The sequence below is a fragment of the Globicephala melas genome, chromosome 2 (genome assembly GCF_963455315.2).
Source record: "Globicephala melas chromosome 2, mGloMel1.2, whole genome shotgun sequence".
Taxonomy (NCBI): domain Eukaryota; kingdom Metazoa; phylum Chordata; class Mammalia; order Artiodactyla; family Delphinidae; genus Globicephala; species Globicephala melas.
This window is the reverse complement of record NC_083315.2, coordinates 132,327,147-132,348,283: the sequence shown is the minus strand read 5'-3', so window position 1 is coordinate 132,348,283 and position 21,137 is coordinate 132,327,147. Positions and strand designations below refer to the sequence as shown.

The 21,137-nt window shown below is 41.0% G+C and overlaps 1 protein-coding gene and 1 long non-coding RNA gene across 13 annotated transcripts in view; one reads left to right on the top strand and one right to left on the bottom strand.

The window, feature by feature from the left end:
* KTN1 (kinectin 1) overlaps positions 1-6,742 on the bottom strand; it is a 118,319-nt gene extending 111,577 nt beyond the window's left edge. For 11 of the 12 annotated variants that reach the window (XM_060294836.1, XM_030855069.3, XM_060294837.1 and 8 more), the window contains exon 1: positions 6,595-6,742. The gene's annotated coding sequence lies outside the window, so the exon portion shown is untranslated. The remainder of the gene's footprint in view (positions 1-6,594) is intronic. The other variant, XM_030855068.3, reaches the window with a different exon arrangement.
* Positions 6,056-21,137, top strand: part of LOC138842560 (uncharacterized) — a 79,343-nt gene continuing 64,261 nt past the window's right edge. Inside the window, exon 1 of the long non-coding RNA XR_011377261.1 lies at positions 6,056-6,188. This is a non-coding gene — a long non-coding RNA (uncharacterized lncRNA). The remainder of the gene's footprint in view (positions 6,189-21,137) is intronic.

Here is a 21,137-nt window from a genome sequence, read left to right as displayed (position 1 = left end):
TCATTCATTAAACTGAGCACTACCTAAGTGTGAGAAATATAGTTCACAGTGGTGAGCAAGAGTTCCCGCCTCATAGTGCTTATATTCTTAGAGGTGAAACAGATATCAAGCATATAAATAAACAAGCATATATTATAATGTTAGGTAATAACTGATCATGAAGTGAAGAAAAATAAGGCTGAGACAAAGAATAAAGATTCATTCTGGTGATCAGGGTTGGCCTTTCTGAAATAACCACTGAGCAATGCCTACAAGATCACACGGCAGTGAAACTCATAACGCTACACAGGAATTAAGACTGAAAATTTTTCTTGTAAATTAAAAAGATCATAGTCTACCTATTGCTTTCTCTATAAAACACTTTATAGCATTTGGTTTTAAATGGCTTTTACTATTTTCTCTCCTTGGAAAACTTTAAGTTCTCAAATTTAAGTCACTAGCTTTAAGAGTTAATCCTCTAACTCCAGGGGAAAGAAATCTTTATAACCTTCATGTAGCTTTCTAATACCTAACATCAGACAACTGCACATGGACAAGTGCCTTACTCTTTTTTTCAGAAAGCATTCTTACGAAACAACTCAATGTATGAGAATGGGCTCTAGAGTCAGAATATCTAGTTCAAATTCAGGTTCCTCCTTTTACTTGCTCTGTGTCTTTGGACAAATTATTTAATCTGCCTCCCTCGTTTCCACCAAATACTATCTATCTCATAAGGTTGCAGAGGATAAATATGATACTATACATATTTACAAAGCCTTACAACAAATAAGCACTCTAATGTTAGCTATCACTTATGTAGCATCTACTAAGATAATATAAGCAAGGCAAATGAGTTTCCTGCAAGTAAATCCACACATACAGTAAGTGGTATTAACTAGCAAAGCCAAATTCAAACCCAAGTTCTTCAGACTCCCTAGCACCCACACTCTTTCCACTTACACCACACATTATACAATTAAAGAACTGAGCAATAAGAAATTTGCACAAACCTTAGAATTAATAAGGTCTAAGACCTGCAGATCTCCTAACTACTGACTTCCAGACCAGACTGTTCCCTTAGCAACTTAAATGACTCATGTGTAAGAGTAAATAATGATCATCCCACATTTTCCAGTGAGAATGTAGCATAACATCAGGTCTCTTGACAGACAATGTAATTACTAAAAATCATATAAGTTCTGATAACTAATTGCAGATGTCACTCAGATCCAAAAATAAAGAAATGTGGATAAATGACATTCTTCTCTAGTAATGGCAGGCAGCTAGGATCCTATGGCCCCCATGAAAACGATTCAATATGGAAGCTATCTTAAAGGACCTCTCACTGGATTAAATGACATTTCTCCCCTTGGTTAAAAATACATGGGCTAGTGTCTACAGAAAGCTAAATGCTTCTGGCTAGCAACCTACTCACCTACACATTTGCTTATTTCTATAAATCGATTAAATGACAGAATAAAGACAAAGCTGTTATTTCTACAAAAACAAAGTTAAATCCTTTGGAAGGCCTTGATAAGGATTGGAAAAATCTAGAATGATTTTGAATTCGAATGTTTCATTACACTAAAAAAAAGCAATACTAGAAATTACGCTTTTAAGGAATGATGTATAGAAAAAAGATCAGGAGATCCCCTACTCAAAGACAAGAGATTGATCCAAATAAAAAAGAGAGGCAAGGGCTTCCCTGGTGGTGCAGTGGTTGAGAGTCCGCCTGCCGATGCAGGGGACACGGGTTCGTGCCCCGGTCCGGGAAGATCCCACATGCCGCAGAGCGGCTGGGACCCGTGAGCCATGGCCGCTGAGCCTGCGCGTCCGGAGCCTGTGCTCTGCAACGGGAGAGGCCACAACGGTGAGAGGCCCACGTACAGCAAAAAAAAAAAAAAGAGAGGCAAATAAAAGTAAGTAAATGCTTAAAATTAAAACGAAGTGCACAGATACCTCGAGTTCTTGCTTTAACCAACTTTTTATATTACCTAACTAATAGTCCTAATCACGTGAGACAGGTAAGACGGTCTCCGCCACATTTAAACATCACTCCCTCCACCAAGGGGTTCCCAAAGGTTCCCTGCCACTTTTCTTCTGCTCTCTGACTGTTCCTAGGAAAGGAGCAAACTGAAAACTACATGTGTCCAAAAATGAGGTATGCATCACAGTAAAAAAAAAAACAACAACAAAAAACTGTAGGATAAAGATTTTAATTCACTTGTAATGAACACATCTTTAATAAATCTTTATTGAGCACCTGTTATGTGCCAAGCACTGCCCTAAACCCTTAGAATCCATCAATAAACAAAAGGAGACAAAAAGCCCTGTCCTCATAGAGGTTACGTTATAGCGTACGTCTGGGGGCAGAGAGAAGAGATAATAAACACGATCAACAAGGAAATTATATAGTTTGTTGAAAGGTGACAATTGCTATGTAAAACAGAACAGGGTACAGAGATCATAAGTAGGGAAGTGCAGCTTTAAATAGAAGGCAGATCGTTTTGAAAAACATTTCAAGAGCAAAGACTTGAAGGAGACAAGGCAATCAGTCATGTAGATACCTTACAGAAAAAATGATTGAAGAAGGGGTAACAGCCAGTGTAAAGGCTCTAAGACAGCTGAAATAAGCAAGACGTAGAGTAGTAGCTAACTTAGGAGAGGTAAGGGAGGATGGGGAGAGTAGGAGTATCCAGATTCTGTAAGACCTTGTAGACCATAAGTACTTTGGATTTTACTCTGCATATGGGAAGTCACTGCAGGGTTCTGAGGAAAGAAGTGGTATGATCTGGCTGCTCTGTTGAAAAAGACTGTAGAGAGCTAGGATAGAAGCAGAGAAACCCATTAGAGGTTAACTGCAGAAATCTAGGCAAGAGAGAGAAGATTGGTTTCGACTAGCCTAATGAGCAATGGAGGTGGTAAGAAGTGATTTGATTCTGGATATATTTTCAAGGTAAGATTGAGCCAAGAATGCCAAGTATGAATGAGATAAGTCAGGGATGACTCCATTTTTCTTTTCACCTGAATACTGGATAGAGCTGCCATCTAATAAGATGGATCAGCCTGCCCCTACAGCAGGTTTAAAGAGGAACATGGAATTTTAGTTTGAGTTTACTACTTTACATCCAAACAGAAATTCAGAACAGGTCGTACAGAATACAGGAGGTAAATCTGGGCTGTAGATATAAAAATGGAAGCCATCAGCATATAGGTATTTAAAGCCATGACACTGGATGAAATCACCAGAGGAGTATAAAAAGAAAAGTGAACCAAGGATTGAGCACTTCAAGAATGAGAACGAATCGTAAACACAGAATGAGCAGAGCAATTAGTGAGAAGAGAAACCCAAAAAGCAATGTCCTGGAAGGAGGGGAGTATAAACAATTCATTTAAGTTCCACTTAGTGTACAAATCACTTTGCTGAAACTAGACTTGAGGTTAGAAGCTCTTAATCAGCCTGTAGTAGTTAAGGTGATAGGTGAAATACTAAAGCACAACTTTTTTTAAAAGGAGGTCACTTCTTACACATTTCCTAGGAATATTAGATTTCCTACTGGAATCATTACTAAAACTATTCTTAGTACTAAAAGTATACTATTTTGCCTATTTTATCTTTTTAAGATAAAACCAATTAAAAACGTATACCATTTTAAAAATTAATTTTAAAAGCCTAAATAACACTAAGACCAAAAAAACCATTTAAACACCAATTAAACACCCTGGCATGCAAACAGTTATAAACTGTCATTACTTTTCTCTTTCTAGAGCTCACATACAGAAGGTTAAGTTAAATCAAACTCCTTAGTTATGGTACTAAAGGCTTTTCCTCTTTCTGTTTAATTTTCTGTTTACAGAAAAAAATAGCTTACATTCTTATTTAAACCAATGTTTAACCTGTGCTTTGTACATAAACTACACTTTTATGATCAGAACACCCAAAGTCATGTTCACAAAAACTGAAAGAGGAAGCAATGAAACTCAACTTTATTTATGCATAAAAGTGATCACTTCTAAAGAAACAATTACTTGCTTCTCGCCTCTAAGTATCCTCTGGATTTACCTTCAAAATAACTAAAAACATAAACAGTACACAGAAAAAGCAGCTTATAAGATGTTATCCTCAAACGTTCGAATGTTCTTGAAAAGCATAGTCTCTCTTCATTTCCTTTTTACACATTAGGTCAGATTCCTAAGAAACCCATACCATTACGTTTATTAACAACTTAAATTTTTTACAAAGTATTGTGAGATCTTTTAGATTAAAACTTTCTTTGCTATAAAAAATTATAATAAGTATGCAATTAAAAATATACCTTCCATACATTTCAAGTAAAATTCAAGATAAGTTCCCCACAGTATCAATCTTAACACAAGTCCTTTAAAGTTAAGCCTCAAAAAAGCCTTCACTTCTCAGGCCCTTTATAAAAGTCATACTGGGGCTTCCCTGGTGGCGCAGTGGTTGACAGTCCGCCTGCCGATGCAGGGGACACGGATTCGTGCCCCGGTCCGGGAAGATCCCACATGCCGCGGAGCGGCTAGGCCCGTGAGCCATGGCCGCTGAGCCTGCGCGTCCGGAGCCTGTGCTCTGCAACGGGAGAGGCCAAAACAGTGAGAGGCCCGTGTACCACAAAAAAAATAATAATAATAAAATATAAAAGTCATACTGGCTGTCCTTTAACATCTAATTATTAAAATGTTCTCCCTACTAAAAGCAGGTTAAAGCCTACAAACTGGAAGGAGGCTTGGAGTGAGAGACAGATGAAAACACTTGCATCAAGCAGAAGAGACTATGATATTAAAGGAGGATACAGAAAATACTAAACTGGAAACACATTCATAAATTAATGGCTCTTCATGTTGACCCTGAGCCATCAAGAAAGGGTTATATAATACTCAATACCCTTTATAATTTTAAAGTGTTTAATATTTTTAAGAAAAAATTTCATCAGGCTTTGTTATATTTTAAGTTTCAGTATGAATCTCACAAAGGTTAATAGAACACTTCACTCTCCAAGTGCACCTGATAGAGTTGGTTACACTGCTAAGGCTGCAAAATTAGAAGAGATTTCTAACTCAGTGTTGGGGGGAGGGTAAGAGGGATGAATTAATGAATTTTCCTTAGAATCTACAAACAATAAACCCAGTTATTTCTTGTTAGATCCCTAAACAAGAGGATATGGGGAGTCGGGGGCGGGGCGGGGGCTTGTTTATCAGAGAACACATTAAATATGAAAGTATTTATAGCAAGGTATGTCTACCCAAAACACAGAGCAATTCAAGAGTACTCCAGTGTTATTCTTGGGACAATAATAACAGTCTCATCAGCAACTACTTTAGCCAGACTGGAGACAGTGATGCCATTCACCTGCTAGGTGAGGTAAGGAGAAGTGCAACCTAATTAACCAAGAATTCAAACTTTAAGACAATTCCTACACAATTCAGAATGCTTAGTTCACCCCAAGGTGTTTGCCTTTAGCAGGCTACGGGTGTCTAAATTTCTCAAGGGTTTCCACAAAGCGTCTCAAAAAAAGCACAACTTTGAACAGTTAACTTCAACTGCAGCTTTTTAAGCAGTGCTTATTCAGATACCTGCTAAGAAATCCTTTTCTGGAATAGGCGCAACCATGAATTTAGATTCCTGCTTCCTCCCACAAGGAAGAGCTAAGATTAAACAGCCCGCTCTTGAACCTAATCAGGGTGCAGCTGGCCGAGGTTAGGATGCCGCTCCCCGCGTCTGGGGATGCCGGTCTCTGGTACACATGCTGCCTCACGACCGACGCGCGGTGCTGCACATGCCACACCAGTTGTCGGATTACCGTACGACTTTTCTAGGCTGCCGGCTGGGTTTTCTGCCGAGGTCCCCAACGCCAAAAATCTCATTGTTGGAAACTGAAGGGGGGAGGGGGAATCAGTAAGGAAGACACACCCCTCAGGGAGAGGAAGGATAACTTCCCGTCTCGAGGGCGGTCCACAGATTTTTCCAAACTCTGCCCTCACGCTGCTTTCCCATGGCCAACCGCCCCTCTCTAGGACCCGGGGGCGAGCACAGGGCGGCGGAAGGGGGCACTGGAAGGGCCGAAAGCCGCTTCACCAAGTACCCCGAGAGCAGCGAGGACTGGAATTCCAGCATGGCGTAAGCGTGGCCCAGCTCCCGCCCAGGGAGGCCTCCGGGGACGCGCTCCCTCAGTCCCCCGGCCGAGGATACGGTAATCCGCCTTCCTTCCCGGGGGCCCTCACGCCCAACTAAAAATAGGTGTCTCGGTCACCCCAAGGCCCTCTCCGGCCGACCTCACCCTCGGGAGACGTCCTCGGACAAGACGCCGCAGCGGAACAGGGGTCGGGCCCGCGGCGGCCCGGCGAGGCCGCGAGGCCGCTCGGAGCCCGCCAGCCTCGGTGGCCCGGCCCAAGCAGGAGCCCGGCGGCGGCGACCCGGCGCCCGAGGCCTACCCGGCGGGGGCGGCGGCAGGCGGTGTCCCGGCCCCACGGCCGCACCCCCCCCCCCGCCCGACGCGGCCCTCCCGTCTGCCTGGGACCCCGCGGCCGGCGCAACCCTCCCCTCTCCGCGGTCCCCGCGGCCGGAGCCTGGGCCCGGCACGGCCCGCTCTCCCTTACCCTGCGCGGCCGGGTAAGGATACCAGAAAGACGCGGCGGCGCCGGCAGTACAGCCCGAGCCGCCAGCTCCAAGTGGCCGCCGCCGCCGCAGTACCTCAGGTGCCGTCGCGCCGCCCGGCAGGAAACGGGCGGTTTCGGGGCGGGGCGGCCCCGGCACGTCCCGGCGTCTGGGCCGGCAGTGCCCGGAGACCGGCCCCTTAAAGGGACAGGCGTCGCCGCTTCGGCCCCCGCGCGCTCTCCCGCGCGCTCGGGTAAGTCCCAGCGTTCGGCGGGCTCGGGATTCCGGGGCTTTCCTCCCGAGATGACGTCCCGCAGCTAGGTGGAAGGTGGGAGCTCTGGGGCTCGAGGCGCAGCGGAGTTCCCTTCGTCCGGGGGCCCTGCTGTCTCTCTCTCTCTGTCTTTCCCCCAAAGCTGGTTTCGTCTTGGATGGCCCTCCAACCTGGCCCCTCAGACTGGATTTTTTTTTTTTCTCTTCTTTATGATTTTCTTTTTTTGAATTTTTGAATTTTATTTTATTTTTTTATACAGCAGGTTCTTATTAGTTATCCATTTTATACATATTAGTGTATATATGGATTTTTTTTATCACTAGAAAACGAAATCATCCGTTCCTCTGTCTCCAGAGTTTCTCTCTGAATTCTCCTTCGGGCATCCCTGGAGCCAAAGAGAGAGAGAAATTTTAAACGGACCCAAATAAATTGTGTGCAAATATTGTGAAGCTGTTGTGTCTGCCAGCCGATGGCCATTCATTAAGCCCGAGTAAATAACTTTAAGCTGCAGAAGAAAGGAAAGGTTGGCCAGAATCCTGCTTATTAGTTTGCTCTTTGCTAAAGGAATGATAGCTATCTTCCTGGTCCACTGGCAAACGAGATGTGTTTATTACTTACTTCTTATCAATCTCTCCCAGAATGCTAGGCATCGTCCAGAACATATACAAAACACCTACAGGCTCTCCTCAAATGTTATGAGAGTTCAAAATAATTCAAAACCTTTTAGAGGGTGGATAGAGACACATAAAATTAGGACTCATCACTAACACCTCCCGCTACATACTGACAAAGGGGAACAAGACCAATTTTTAAGTAATGAACGTCAGAACAGTTCCTGCACCACCAGGGTCACCTTTATATGGACTGGCTAAAAATGTACTGTACATCTGAATTCTAATTATTTTTTGTCAGAGCTTTCTAGAGCACCTCCAAAGTACACATGAAAACTGAACAGTATGTGGTAGCCTGAGATGTTGAGAATTCTGCCAGTCTTCAGCCACTGTGTTCTCCAATGATGCATTCTGTCTTATTTTAACTCCAGAAGCGCCACCCTCTTTTTTCTTTCTCAGTAGGGTTACTCAGCACCTCAGCGGTTCCAGTGCCCTCAAAGCAATCTATCTCTAAACCTCTGGCTGTCTCCTGAGCCTGCGATAAAGGATCCAGCTTCACTGAAGAGGGTAGCCATTAGTCTCTTAATACAAAGAGGGGAAATGTATCATTCCTATAGAGGAGTTTAAGGACTCTTGATTAGCCTACAAACAACCATCTAATTTCCTCTGGTTGGTACTAAAGCAGATTTTAGGTTAGAATTTTAAAATTCTATCATTTTTATGATTTCAGTAAAACCTCAGTGTCATTTTAGAAACAGTAATTTTTAGGTACATTTGTACATAAGACAAGAAGTGGATGGAACTTAGGGACATGTTTACCCTAAATATACCACTTCTTATTGTCAGGGATCACTTATTTTTGTGTTCCATAGTTTGAAACAAAAAAAGCGTAAATGTGTCAGCTATTTCAACTTCTCTGAGTGATTGAACTTTGACTTTGAAAGGGAAGTGCCTGGATACTTCATTCTTCAGTATAAGCTTCATATTTATTCACGTAAAAACAAAGCCTTACTAGAACTGTTATGCATGATAAGCCCTATTAGGAATTAAGACCTGCCCTCTAAGTTTTGAAGTATAGTATAATATAATATCATTAACTATAATTAACAGATATAAATAACCTAAGATATAATTAACCTTGGTTGCTGCTTACTACTCTCAATGTTACTGAAGAAGCAACTAACTTGCTAACAACGATTAGCACTCCCAACATCTGAAGTATCTCTAGTGGTTAACAACTAAGAAATTAAATTTTATTGAAAATGATAAAGTGTAACACTATTACCTGAAGAGTATTCTTGCTCACTCTCTCTTGCTCACTCTCTCTTTCTCAAGTGCAATTTACTGGCGATTGCCTTCTGACTTCTAGTGTGTAATAACTTTTATCTAATTTTGGAAAAGTTTTAAAGACACACAGTACCTATCTCTCTAGCAGATAGAGAGAAAGCAGGCTATTCCTGTTTTTTCCAGGGAAGATTTCCCAGAAGTGGTGAGTTCTGTAGAGATTTGAGTAATATATGAGTAACGTATTACACCTCCTACTCCACCATTTCAGGGATGGCAGAGATGAAAGTATAATAGAAGCATTTCACAGAACTGAAAGAAAAAGGAAGATTCCAGGTCCACCTTTTCCACCCAAATAATGGAGTGGGGAAGTTTATACAAACATCTGCAACTGGAGATCTAGATGTAATCAGCTATTCTAACAAAGTATCTGGCACATAACTGTGCTTATGAGAGGTCTGCATTGTTCCCGTTGACATGTAATCTCTTCAAGCATATGGCATTCAAATGCTTTCATAACAGACTAAAGGTGACCATAAATCATTTGCCACTCTTTACATGGACAGGTGGGATCTGTGCCCCTCCCTTTGATTCTGGGAAGGCTCTGTGACTGACGTGACTAATAGGATATGCCAGAAGTAACACTGTGCCAATTTCTGGGCCCAGACTGTAAGAGACAGGCAATTTCACTTCCTGTCTCTTGGAACCATTGATCTTAGAGCCCTAAGCTGCCATGTGAGAAGTCCAACTACCTTGCTGGAGAGACCATGTGGAGAGGCCTTGAGACTACATGGCGAGGAAGAGAGAACCAGCTGGGCCCAGCCTTCCAACTGTCCCCACCAAGGTGCCAGACATATGAATGAAGGCTTCTGGAGCCCCAGACCATCCATGCCACAAGCTAAATACCACTAAGTGATCCCAGTCAGTACTACACGGCGCAGAAGAACCACTCAGCCAAGCCCTACTTGAATTTCTGACTCCATATAATTTTTATGATTTTTGGATGGTTTGTTATGCAGTAATAGATAAGCCGCACATCTTTCTTCCACTTCTAAATAGCTGCAAGAAATTTTAGTCTTATTTAAGCAGAAGGGAGTTTCCACTTTGCCCATACAATCCCAAGACATCACTGGGGACTTTCAAGGGAAATTTGGGCAGGAATAAGTAGGGAGGTAAAACTACTTTGTAGCATAATTTAACATTATTGAAGGCACCTTCATGTCTTCTATCTTCAAAGGCTGCCAGTGATTGGAAACTGGTGGATTAAATGAGGAAAGAGGAGCCAGCATTTCTTCCGCATATGCACGGTGCAGGTGTTTAACGTAATTAGCACACATGATTGTCCAAACAACCCCATAGGACTAGGCTTACGCTGAATAACTAACTACCTCAAGAACACAGAGCTCAAAAACTAGCACCTGGGGCTTCCCTGGTGGCGCCAGTGGTTGAGAGTCCGCCTGCCGATGCAGGGGACACAGGTTCGTGCCCCGGTCCGGGAAGATCCCACATGCCGTGGAGCAGCTAGGTCAGTGAGCCGTGGCCGCTGAGCCTGCGCGTCCGGAGCCTGTGCTCTGCAACGGGAGAGGCTACAACAGTGAGAGGCCCGCGTACCGCAAAAAAAAAAAACCCAGCACCTGAACCCAGATCTATTTGATTCCAATTCCCATGCATGTGCCACTGCAACATGTTGACTCCCAAAGTATAAACTTTTAGGTACACAAACAAAATGTGAGTTTTCATTTATGTATAGGATTCTCTTACTTATGATATCTTTTTTGTCATTAGCATAAACAATGAGCAGATAGATAACACTAAATTAAATCAACAATATTAAATTGGCTGCCAGCCAGCATCATGTAAACTCTTCTTACCAAAATAATACAGTATTGAAATATGTACATTTTGTCCAAATACACCTAGCAATTGGAAGAAACAATCTTTAAACTCTCTGATTCTTTTTTTTTTTTTTTTGGCCTCGCCTTGTGTCATGCAGGATCTTAGTTCCCCCAACCAGGGATTGAACCAGGGATCTTCACAGCATGCTTGAATAATGGATACTACGCTTTTACTAATAAGAGACCTAAATAATGTGGAGGGTAAAAGAAGATTAACTTGTAGTCCTCATGTGAGAAGTTTTATTTGTTTAGTAAGTTAGATCGGTTGATTAGTATTAGCTATTCAATGAGGCCTAAATAAAAAATGTGGTCAACATACTGCTGCTGCTTAGTGTCACATAAAGAAAAGAAAAAACAATGACTCTTTCACCACTGCTGCCTATACAAGCTTCACCCTAACCAGGCAAGTTGCAGGGATGAATCTTTGCCTTAGGAATCAGGCAAGAGAACATGGATATTTCAGTATAACTGTCACCACTCCCACCCAAATAATTTTTAAGAGTATGACCTGGTGAGGGCAGATCAGTAGCAACAAATCGAACAAAGTCAGCAATATTTGCAACATATACAGCAGCATGCTAGGTGTTTAAATATAAAACATGCATTTAAAAATGTGTGTCCTGCAGAATGGTGCCTGCTTTTTAAACCACACTTCTGGGAATTCCCTGGTGGTCTAGTGGTTGGGACTATGCTCTTTCACTGCTGGGGGCATGGGTTCAATCCACTGATCTGGGAACTAAGATCCCGAAAGCCGCATGGCACCACCAAAAAAACAAAAAACACGCTTCTATTTGCTTGTTCATATTCAGCTCCTCATGATAACTCTTAGATTCCCAGCCAGTCCTTGCCCAGTGTTTTTCCTCCCTGTAGTATGACAACCCTGTAATTAACCTTTCCCAGGCTTAGTTCCATTTATTTCTGACCACATCTCCAATTTACCAACTTCCTTTGATCCAGGTCAACAATTTTTAAAAGCCACCTTTTGGTACTTGCATATATTGTTTTGGAAGTCTTATGAGAGAAGGTAAACAGACTGCAACCTCTATTACAAATCATCATTCTGTGAAGGCTGTAGAATAATTCTTCTGGATGCTGACTCTCATGACACAGACCTCTGGATGTCAGCCCTCTGAGCCTCCTCAGGGACTGCAGTCCATCAACAATGCCCTTTCTGTCTGAATCTTCAACCTTTCCCTCTCCATCAGCCATTCCTGCATTCAGGGATCTCTCCAGTTAAACGAAGGGGAAAATATTCAAACTCCAGCCCACCCCATCTACCCCATCTCCTACAAAGCCAGGTTTTTGATTGATTCTTGGATTGGTTAAGATGCAACTTACTTGACTATATTCTCACTACCCATTCACTCTGCCTTATACATCGGTAACCTGCTTCTGCACCCACAACTGGATTCTGAAACACTTCTCACTGAAGTCACCAATGATTTCCCTGCTGCTAACTCCTCTCTGTCACATGACACCACTGATTACTTCTTGAAAGGCTTCTCTTTCCTTGACCTCAGTGACCTCACAAACATGGCTCTTCTGCTCTCTCTTTTCCTTCTATGTAGCCTGAAGCTCCTCAGTCCCTTTCTGAATTTGTCTTCTCTATCTCTTTTGTGTTGATGTCCCTCAGGTTTCCAGCCTTGTCCCTCTATTGTCTCACTCTGCAGTCCCTCTCTGGTCTTATATTACAATCTATATTCCCAAGCAAAGACCAGTGTCTGCATTTTGCAAGCCCTACCACTAAGGAAAAGGCATCTGTATTAGTCTGAATTCTTCAGAGAAATAGAACCAATTTTTTATATATGCACATGATTGTGGAGGCTGAGAAGTCCAAAATCTTGAAGGTGGGCAAGGCAGGCTGGAGACCCAGGGAAGAAAGAGTGTTGCAGTTCAAGTCCCAAGGCAGTCTGCTGGCAGAATTCCATCTTCTTCTAGAAGGTCAGGTTTTGTCTTTTAAGGCCTTCAACTGATGAAATGAGGCTTACCCACATTATGGAGAATAATCTGCTTGACCCTAAGTCAGCCAATTAAAATGTTCATTTCATCTAAAAAATTCTTTCACAGAAACATCTAGAATAATGTTTGACCAAATATCTGGGTACTGTGGCCTAATAAGTCGACACATAAAATTAACCATCATGGTATCTTTGGATTCTGTAGGCAATGCATACTACATTCGGGTCTGCTACTCTAACTCATTTTCTGGGAAACCTGTTAGGCTATGAATTTTGGGCCCAGATCAAGAGAGAACTCTAGCAGGTCTAAGACTCATGTGCCCTATGGTCAGTTGAGACTTGTGACCCAGCAGATCCAACAGCGAAAATGAGAATACAATGTAAAGCCACTGGCAAATCTCAATAGGAGAAGCATAGTGCAGACTTTTAGATTTTGGGGTATGCTGGCCATTTTCCTCTAATTAAGATCAAGTACTTGACCATGGAACACCAACTGTCCAGGTGACCTGAGCTGCCTATTATGAACTGGGTGTAATCTAACCCATCAACCCATAACTTTGGGAGTGGGAAAAGATGTTCATCATCAAAAAGATATGGTTTATGCAAGATCTAGGTTAAACAGGTTCATAACTCATTTGTGCCTTCAGAGAAGGCACAAATGTGTTACAAACAAGTGGTTAAGACCGCCACACCATCTACTCCAGTGCCGCCTATCCTTCATTCACACCTATGGTCTCATAAGAAATTCCACCTGGGACTTCCCTGGTGGTCCAGTGGCTAAGACTTCACGCTCCCAATGCAGGGGACGCGGGTTCAATCCCTGGTCAAGTCACTAGATCCCACATGCCACAACTAAGACCCGGTGCAGCAAAATAAATATTTTTAAAAGTATATTAAAAAAATAAATTCCACCTGATCAAGGAAGGAAAAAATTGATCCTGGTTTAGAGATGCAACTATACAACGTGTGGGTACTAGATGAAAATAAACTGCTACAGAATCACACCCTGTTCAGGGGTGACCCTGGAGAACTATGGGGAGGATAAATTTTCCCAAAGGGAAGAAAGTCAAGCCATACATCTGGTATGCACTTTTCCTGGAAGGAGAGATGCCCATATATTTATGTCTACAAAAATTCATGGGTTGGAGGTCAGGGACTTGGTATAAGATTGGAGAACAGTTAACAAGGAGGTTTGGGGAAGAGGCATGTGTATATGCCCACTTAATAGTGGACATAGACTGTAAGGATAGGACTTCCCTGGTGGCACAGTGGTTAAGAATCCACCTGCCAATGCAGGGGACACGGGTTCGAGCCCTGGTCCAGGAAGATACCACATGCTGCGGAGCAACTAAGCCAGTGCACCACAAATACTGAGCCTGCACTCTAGAGCCTTCAAGCCACAACTACTGAGCCCATGTGCTATAACTACTGGAGCCCGCGCGCCTAGAGCCCATGCTCCGCAACAAGAGAAGCCACCACAATTAGGATCCTGCACACCACAGTGAAGAGTACCCCCAGCTCGCCACAACTAGAGAAAGCCCACGTGCAGCAACGAAGACCCAGCACAGACAAAAATTAATTAATTAATTGGGAAAAATACACCACTGCCAAGATTTTTTTAAAAAATGTAAGGATATTTCTTTCCTGTAGGAATGCTTATCTAGGGCAAAAGCTTGCAGTTCTCTATAATCAGGTAGGCAAGATGGGCCACTATAGGTAAACCAACCTCTTTCCTCAGCCAACCTGCAATTCGTTCAATGAATTCATAAGGAAAGTGGTCATAGTTGCAGAGATGGAGGTTCTGCAGGGCTTCAAGCACATGGACTTCTTCTCACCAAGATTAATCTACCTACCACTACTGCTAAGTGCCCAGCCTACTAACAGCAGATACCTACACTGAACCCTAGTATAGCAACATACCCTGGGGGGAACAGCAGCCATCAGATAGCAGGTTGATTTTATTAAACACTTTCCATCATGAAGGGATTAGTGATTGGTCCCCCCAGAAATAGACACTCCTTCTAGATATGGACTTGCTTTCCCTGCATGCAAAGCTTCTGCCATCACCACCATCTGTGTACTTACTGAATGCCTATTCACTGTCACAAATCCCACACAACACTGTTCTGACAAAGAAACTCATTTCACAGGAAAAAAAAAAGTGAGGCAAAAGATTCACTAGAAGAGCTGACATTATAGAATGGCTGGAATGGCTGTCAAAGACCCAGTTTTGGTGACAAATGAGAGACAGAAACAATGCCTTGCAACATTAGGGTGCTCTTCTACAAGATGCAATACGTATCTTGCGTCTCTTTTTTTTACCCCACAGACAGAGTATATAGGTACAGAAACCAAGGTTAAGAAGTAAGAGTGGCTCTTCTCATTATTCTACTTAATCATCTGCTTCCAAAAATTTTGCTTCTGATCTCTGCAGATTTATTTTTTATTTTTATTTTTTGGCCACACCAAGAGGCATGTGGGATCTTAGTTCCCCAACCAGGGATCCAACCTGTGCCCCCTGCATTGGAAGTGTGGAGTCTTAACCACTGGAATGCCAGGGAAGTCCCTCTGCATCTTTAAAAGTTCTTAATTCCCAAGGGAAGAAGGCTTCTACGAGGAGACACAACATGGTTCTATCTGAACTGAAAGTTGAGGCTTCCAACTGGCTGTTTTGTGTTTCTCAAACCACTGAACAAGAAGAGGGGTATACTCTATTGATTGGGGTGGTGGATCTGTACTACCAATGGGATCTGACTTCTGCTTGGTTCTCTCATAACTGGGGTGACCCACTTGTATCAGTTTGCCTGAGATTTTCCCAGTTTTATCATTCAAAGTCTCACATCCCAGGAAATCCCCCAGTCCCAGGAAATCTGGGACAGCTGGTCACCCAAGTTCCCTGAGACATGAAAGGAATTCAACAAATTTGCTTTAGAGTGGATCTGGTTTATGTCAGGCTCAACCCATCTTCTCCACCCTCCCAAAATATATTCCTGATGACATCCAAACTTATTTTGCATCCCAGGGAGAAACATTCGACAATGACATTGGCATGCCCCTTCATTCGCTCACCTCTCTTCACAAAAATCCTCTTCAGTGGTTTACATGCCTTTGGGAACAGTTAGGCTTTCTTGGCAAGTCGAAGGGAAAACTTTGACTGTCATGCTCTTTACTCGTATTTTTCCAGGACATGAATGAAGTACTCTGATGTTTATCCTTTCTTGTGAATTCTCATTAATCTAATTTTTCCAGCACCATGAAAAATGTATGTTAGATCTGCAAGAGATGTTATAAATCATCTAATCCAACCCAAATATTTCATATTTATTTGCAATGCTCTGTTATTTAAACTTCATTATTTTTGTTTTAGATTATGATTTGTCATGCTCACCAAGCATTCATTTCCTTAACTGACCAAAAATTATACTTACACATTTAATCCAGTGAGTAATTTAATTTTTTGCTTATATGATTGTGAGCCCTGACTTTCCTAGAAAAAGCTCAGTGTTCTTTAGTATCTCATCAGAAATCACTGTTCAATGAGGGTTTGTTGGTGAGAGACCCTGGTCTTCTAAGTATTGAACATCGCTCTCATTTTCTATTGTGTCTGGGTAATGACATCAGTGATTGTCAAAAGATCTGTTTGCAGATGAACTAGGCTTACAGCACCAATCACAGAGTAGAACTCAAGATTAAGATTTATTTTATTTCAGGTCAGAAACAACTGAGGTAAAACAATACTCTCCCACAAAACCTCCATTGGTACTACTCTCAACCAAATAATGGGGTAAATAGATCACTAGTCTTGTGTTATGTTCTTATGAATCAGTTCTTCTAATTTTTTAAGGACATAAAGAAGAACAGAATTTGCAGAAACAGTGAACTGTGAATTTAAATACTAACCAAGAAATATTCATCATGCTTAGAAATTCATGCCCGGGTTTATCAGAGTCCACCTCCTATGAAATTCCCGGGAGAGAAAGGAGATGTCTACTGTCAGCTAAAGGCCAATGAAAGAGATTTTTTTTCACCACTTTTTTCCTTCTTTGACTTTATTTTATTTTTCTATAACTGTATTTTCTTCTACTGAGTGCATCGGGACTATTATGAGAGATCTGAATTCCCGTTGGTTCAGGAGATTGAAAAGAAACCAAATTACAGGAGCATAAAGGTCAATAGCAAAAAAACTCCTTTCAGCTTCTAGCCTGACAATAGAGGATATAATGTCAAGATTAGTGAAAAGCTCAGATCCAAGCACTGATATTCCACTGAAAATTTCAATGAATACCTTTGTCAAAAGTTATTTAGTATTGAGAGATAGAAATAACGTATCTCTGAAAAAGAAAAAAAATGCTTTGATTGAAAGAAGTACAAATCAACAGCTGAAGCATTACACAAAGCATCATCAGGTTTGAATATTCCTAAACTTTTTTCCAATTTCTTTTCATAAATCTTGTAGTTAATCTTGTCCCATCAGTTGTAGGAGTCTATTGTAGGTGACAATTTTCACATGGCTTCAGAAGAGAAATCAAATCTAGGATAAAACTGCAAGATTCTTTAGTAAAAAGTCAGAGAGGTTTAAGGTGGTGCAGATCAGATCCTTGCAGACAGGCAGAAGGCCTTCTAAGGATTTTTAAGAGTCTATCTTGCAGACTTTCTCTGTTTAAACAGCGGGGCTTTTAAGAATCTAAGTCCATTGTCTCACAGCAGCTTCACAGAGAGTCCAAGGAAGGTAAAAGCTTATTTGAAAGAGATTTGTGGGCCTGGCTTTTATATAATGGAATAGATTATCAATGGACACTCAGGAAGTCCACAAAGTTTTTAAAGTAATTATATCAGCGTGATCTGAAAAAGACAGAGACATACAGCAGCCACCATGCCTTTACTAGCATTTCTCAAAGTGTAGTTCACAAATTATTTGTGATCCACATCAGGCCTCCTGTTCTGAATTTTGAGGGAGGAGGGGTGGAGGGAGGCATATTCAGGACCTAACATTTTTAATAGGTAATACTTATGAATGTTAAAGTTTGATATCCCCCTCAAACAGACCTACTTACTCATTGCTAAATATATTATTCCTGTGGCACTGCCTCCCATTCCTTCATGTTGGAATACCACCACCTTCCATTCCTCACATAATATCCACAGTTTAAACTTTACACGTTCTGGAAATTTTGCCATTTACAGCAATATGGATGGACGTGGAGGGCATTACACTAAGTGAAATAAGTCAGAAAGGGAAAGACATATTGTATGATATTACTTATATGTGGAATCTAAAAAATATAACAAACTAGTGAATAAAACAAAAAACAAGCTGACTCACAGATAGAAAGAACAAACTAGTGATTACCAGTGTGGAGAGGGAAGGGGGATGAGACAGTATAGAGGTAGGAGAAAAAAAGCAGGTTTATTATGGGACTATACGAAATCATTTGTGTGAAACTTTTGAAAATTGTAAAGCACTATAGAATTTAAAGAATCTTTCATTCAATAAAAAAATATATTACATAAATAAATAAATAATTTTACATATTCTGTCCTTTCAGTAAATAGTGGTGAATCAATTGGTCAAGGAAAATGTGATGCCTATCTCACATTATATAACACACAAAAATTTTTGATTTCAAACAGATTGTAACCCAAATATGAAAATTAAAATAATGCCTTTAGGGGCTTCCCTAGTGGCACAGTGGTTAAGAATCCGTCTGCCTAATGCAGGGGACACGGGTTCGAGCCCTGGTCCAGGAAGATACCACATGCCGCAGAGCAACTAAGCCCGTGCACCACAACTACTGAGCCTGCGCTCTAGAGTCCACGAGCCACAACTACTGAAGCCCTTGAACCTACAGCCTGTGCTCTGCAACAAGAGAAGCCACCACAATGAGAAGCCCGCGCACGACAACAAAGAGTAGCCCCCGCTCGCCGCAGCTAGAGAAAGCCCGCGTGCAGCAACGAAGACCCAACGCAGCCAAAAATTTAAAAAACAAATAAATAAATAAATGTTTTAAAAAAATAATGCCTTTAGAAGAAAATGTAGGAGAATATCTTTACAATCTTGAGGTAGACAAACATTTATTAAATAAGAGAATAAAGTATAAACATAAAAGATTAAAAATTGCACTTCTTTAAAATGAAGAACTTATTTTCATCAAAAACACCATTAAGGCTAAATAAATTATGATGCTCAAAGAAATTAATTAATAAAAATGGATGTGAACTCTAAAAAAAAAAATACCATTAAGAGAGTGAGATGCAGGTAGAGCTGGGAGAAGATATTTGAAATACATATATCCAACAAAGTACTTTTCTCCAGAATATGTAAAGAGCTCCTACAACTCTAAAAGGAAAAGGCAGACATCCTATTTTTTGAATAGGCAAAATACCTGAATAGGCACTTTACAAATGAGGTTATCTAAACAGCAAATAATCATATAGAAATATGTCCAATATATGTCCAATATAACTAATTATCAGAAAATGGCAAATTAAAGCTACACTGAGTGGCAAATAAGAATTAAAGATGTTCAATGTTATCAAGTCACTAGGGAATTGCAAATTTACAACATAATTAGGGGATGTCCCTGGTGGCGCAGTGGTTAAGACTCCACGTTCCCAATGCAGAGGGCCCAGGTTCGATCCCTGGTCAGGGAACTAGATCCCACATGCATGCTGCAAGTAAGAGTTCACATGCTATGACTAAGGAGCCCACCTGCTGCAACTAAAGACCCAGCGCAACCAAATAAATAAATACATATTTTTAAAAATAAATAAAACACAATTAGATCCCACTGCACCTACTGAGATTGCTAAAATTAAAATTCTGACAATACCAAGCGCTGACAAGGATGCTGAGGAACTGGAACTCTCATACATTGCTGATGAGAATGCAAAATGATGCACTACTTTGGAAGAGAGTTTCTTATAAAATTAAACACACACTTACCATATGCATTAGTTTGCTAGGATTCCCACAATAAAATACCACAGACTGATTGACTTAAGCAACAGAAATTAATTTTCTCACAATCTGGAAGCTAGAAGTCCAAGATCAAAATGTCTGCAGGTTTGGTTTCTTCTGAGGACTCTCTCCTTGGCTTGCAGATGGCCACCTACTTACTGTATCCTCACATGGTTTTTTCTCTGTGCACTTGTGCCCTGATCTCTTCTTCTAAGGACACCAATCATATTGGATTAGGGCTCATTCTAATGACCCTATCTTAACTACATCTTTATGAACTTTAATAATAAACATAAGTATCTGATTAAAAAAAACAGACAAAAATGAAAAAGGAATAATGATTACCACTATACCTCCTCTAGAATGCCTAAAGACTGGCAATCCTAAATGTTGGCAAGGATGTGGAGCAACTGAAAGAACTGCCTTAACTTGGTGGTTGGAGTATAAATTCATTCAAACACTTTGGAAAATTTACAGTACTTAAAGCTAAACATATTTATACTCTACAACCCAGAAATTCCACTCCAGTAAATATACCCAACAGAAAGGAGTGCATATATCCACCAAAAGGCATGCACAAGAAGCTTCATGGGAAAAGCTAGAAACAACCCACATGTCCATCAACAGTGGAATGGGTTAAAAAATAATGTGGAGGGAGTTCTGTAGTGGTCTAGTGGTTAGGATTTGGTGCTTTCACTGCCACGGCCCGGGTTCAATCCCTGGTTGGGAAACTGAAATCCCACAAGCAGTGTGACCCAGCCAAAATAAAAAAATAAAAATTTTTAATTAAAAAAAAATTAAAACAAACAAAAAATGTGGAGTATTCACATAATGAAATATTATACAGCAATTAAAAACCAAACTACTGTTACATGCAACCACATAAATCAATCTCATAAACAAGAGATCGATTAAAAGACGATGGACACAACAGAGTACTTACTATATCATTCCATTTACGTGAAGTTCAAGAATAGGTAAGACTAATTTATAGTGATACTGGTCAGAATAGTGGTTATGTTGTGGAGTGGGGCAGCATTGACTAGAAGGTGACATAAAGAAACCTTCCAGTAAACTGGGAATGTTCTATATCTTTTTTCTCCAGCTTTATTGAGGCAGAATGTTCTGTCTTGATCCAAGTGGTAGTTACACGGGTATATACATATGTAAACGTTCACTGAGCTGTGTTGCTAGATTGGTGTTTTGCTGTACCTAAGTTATACTTCAATTTGGAAAAAAGTAAAAAAGAAAAAGAAAACAAAACTGTACCCATATTTCCAAGGGGGGAAGTAAATAGGGCTATAGACGAAACAAGATTAATCTCACGTTGATAATTGTTGGGTGGGTGATCTGTACATCATTGAGGCCCAGTATATTCTCTCCAATTTTTTTTTCCACTAAAGAGAAATCTTTCATCCATTCTTACAGGCACATTTCAAAGCCATTTCTTCTAAGAAGCTATAAGATTTTCTTTCCTCCTTTAAACTTCCAAAACATTTTGCTTCATTAGTATAAACTCTCTTAACAAGTCTCCATTTAACTCATTCTCCAAACTCAGTGGCTGTCTC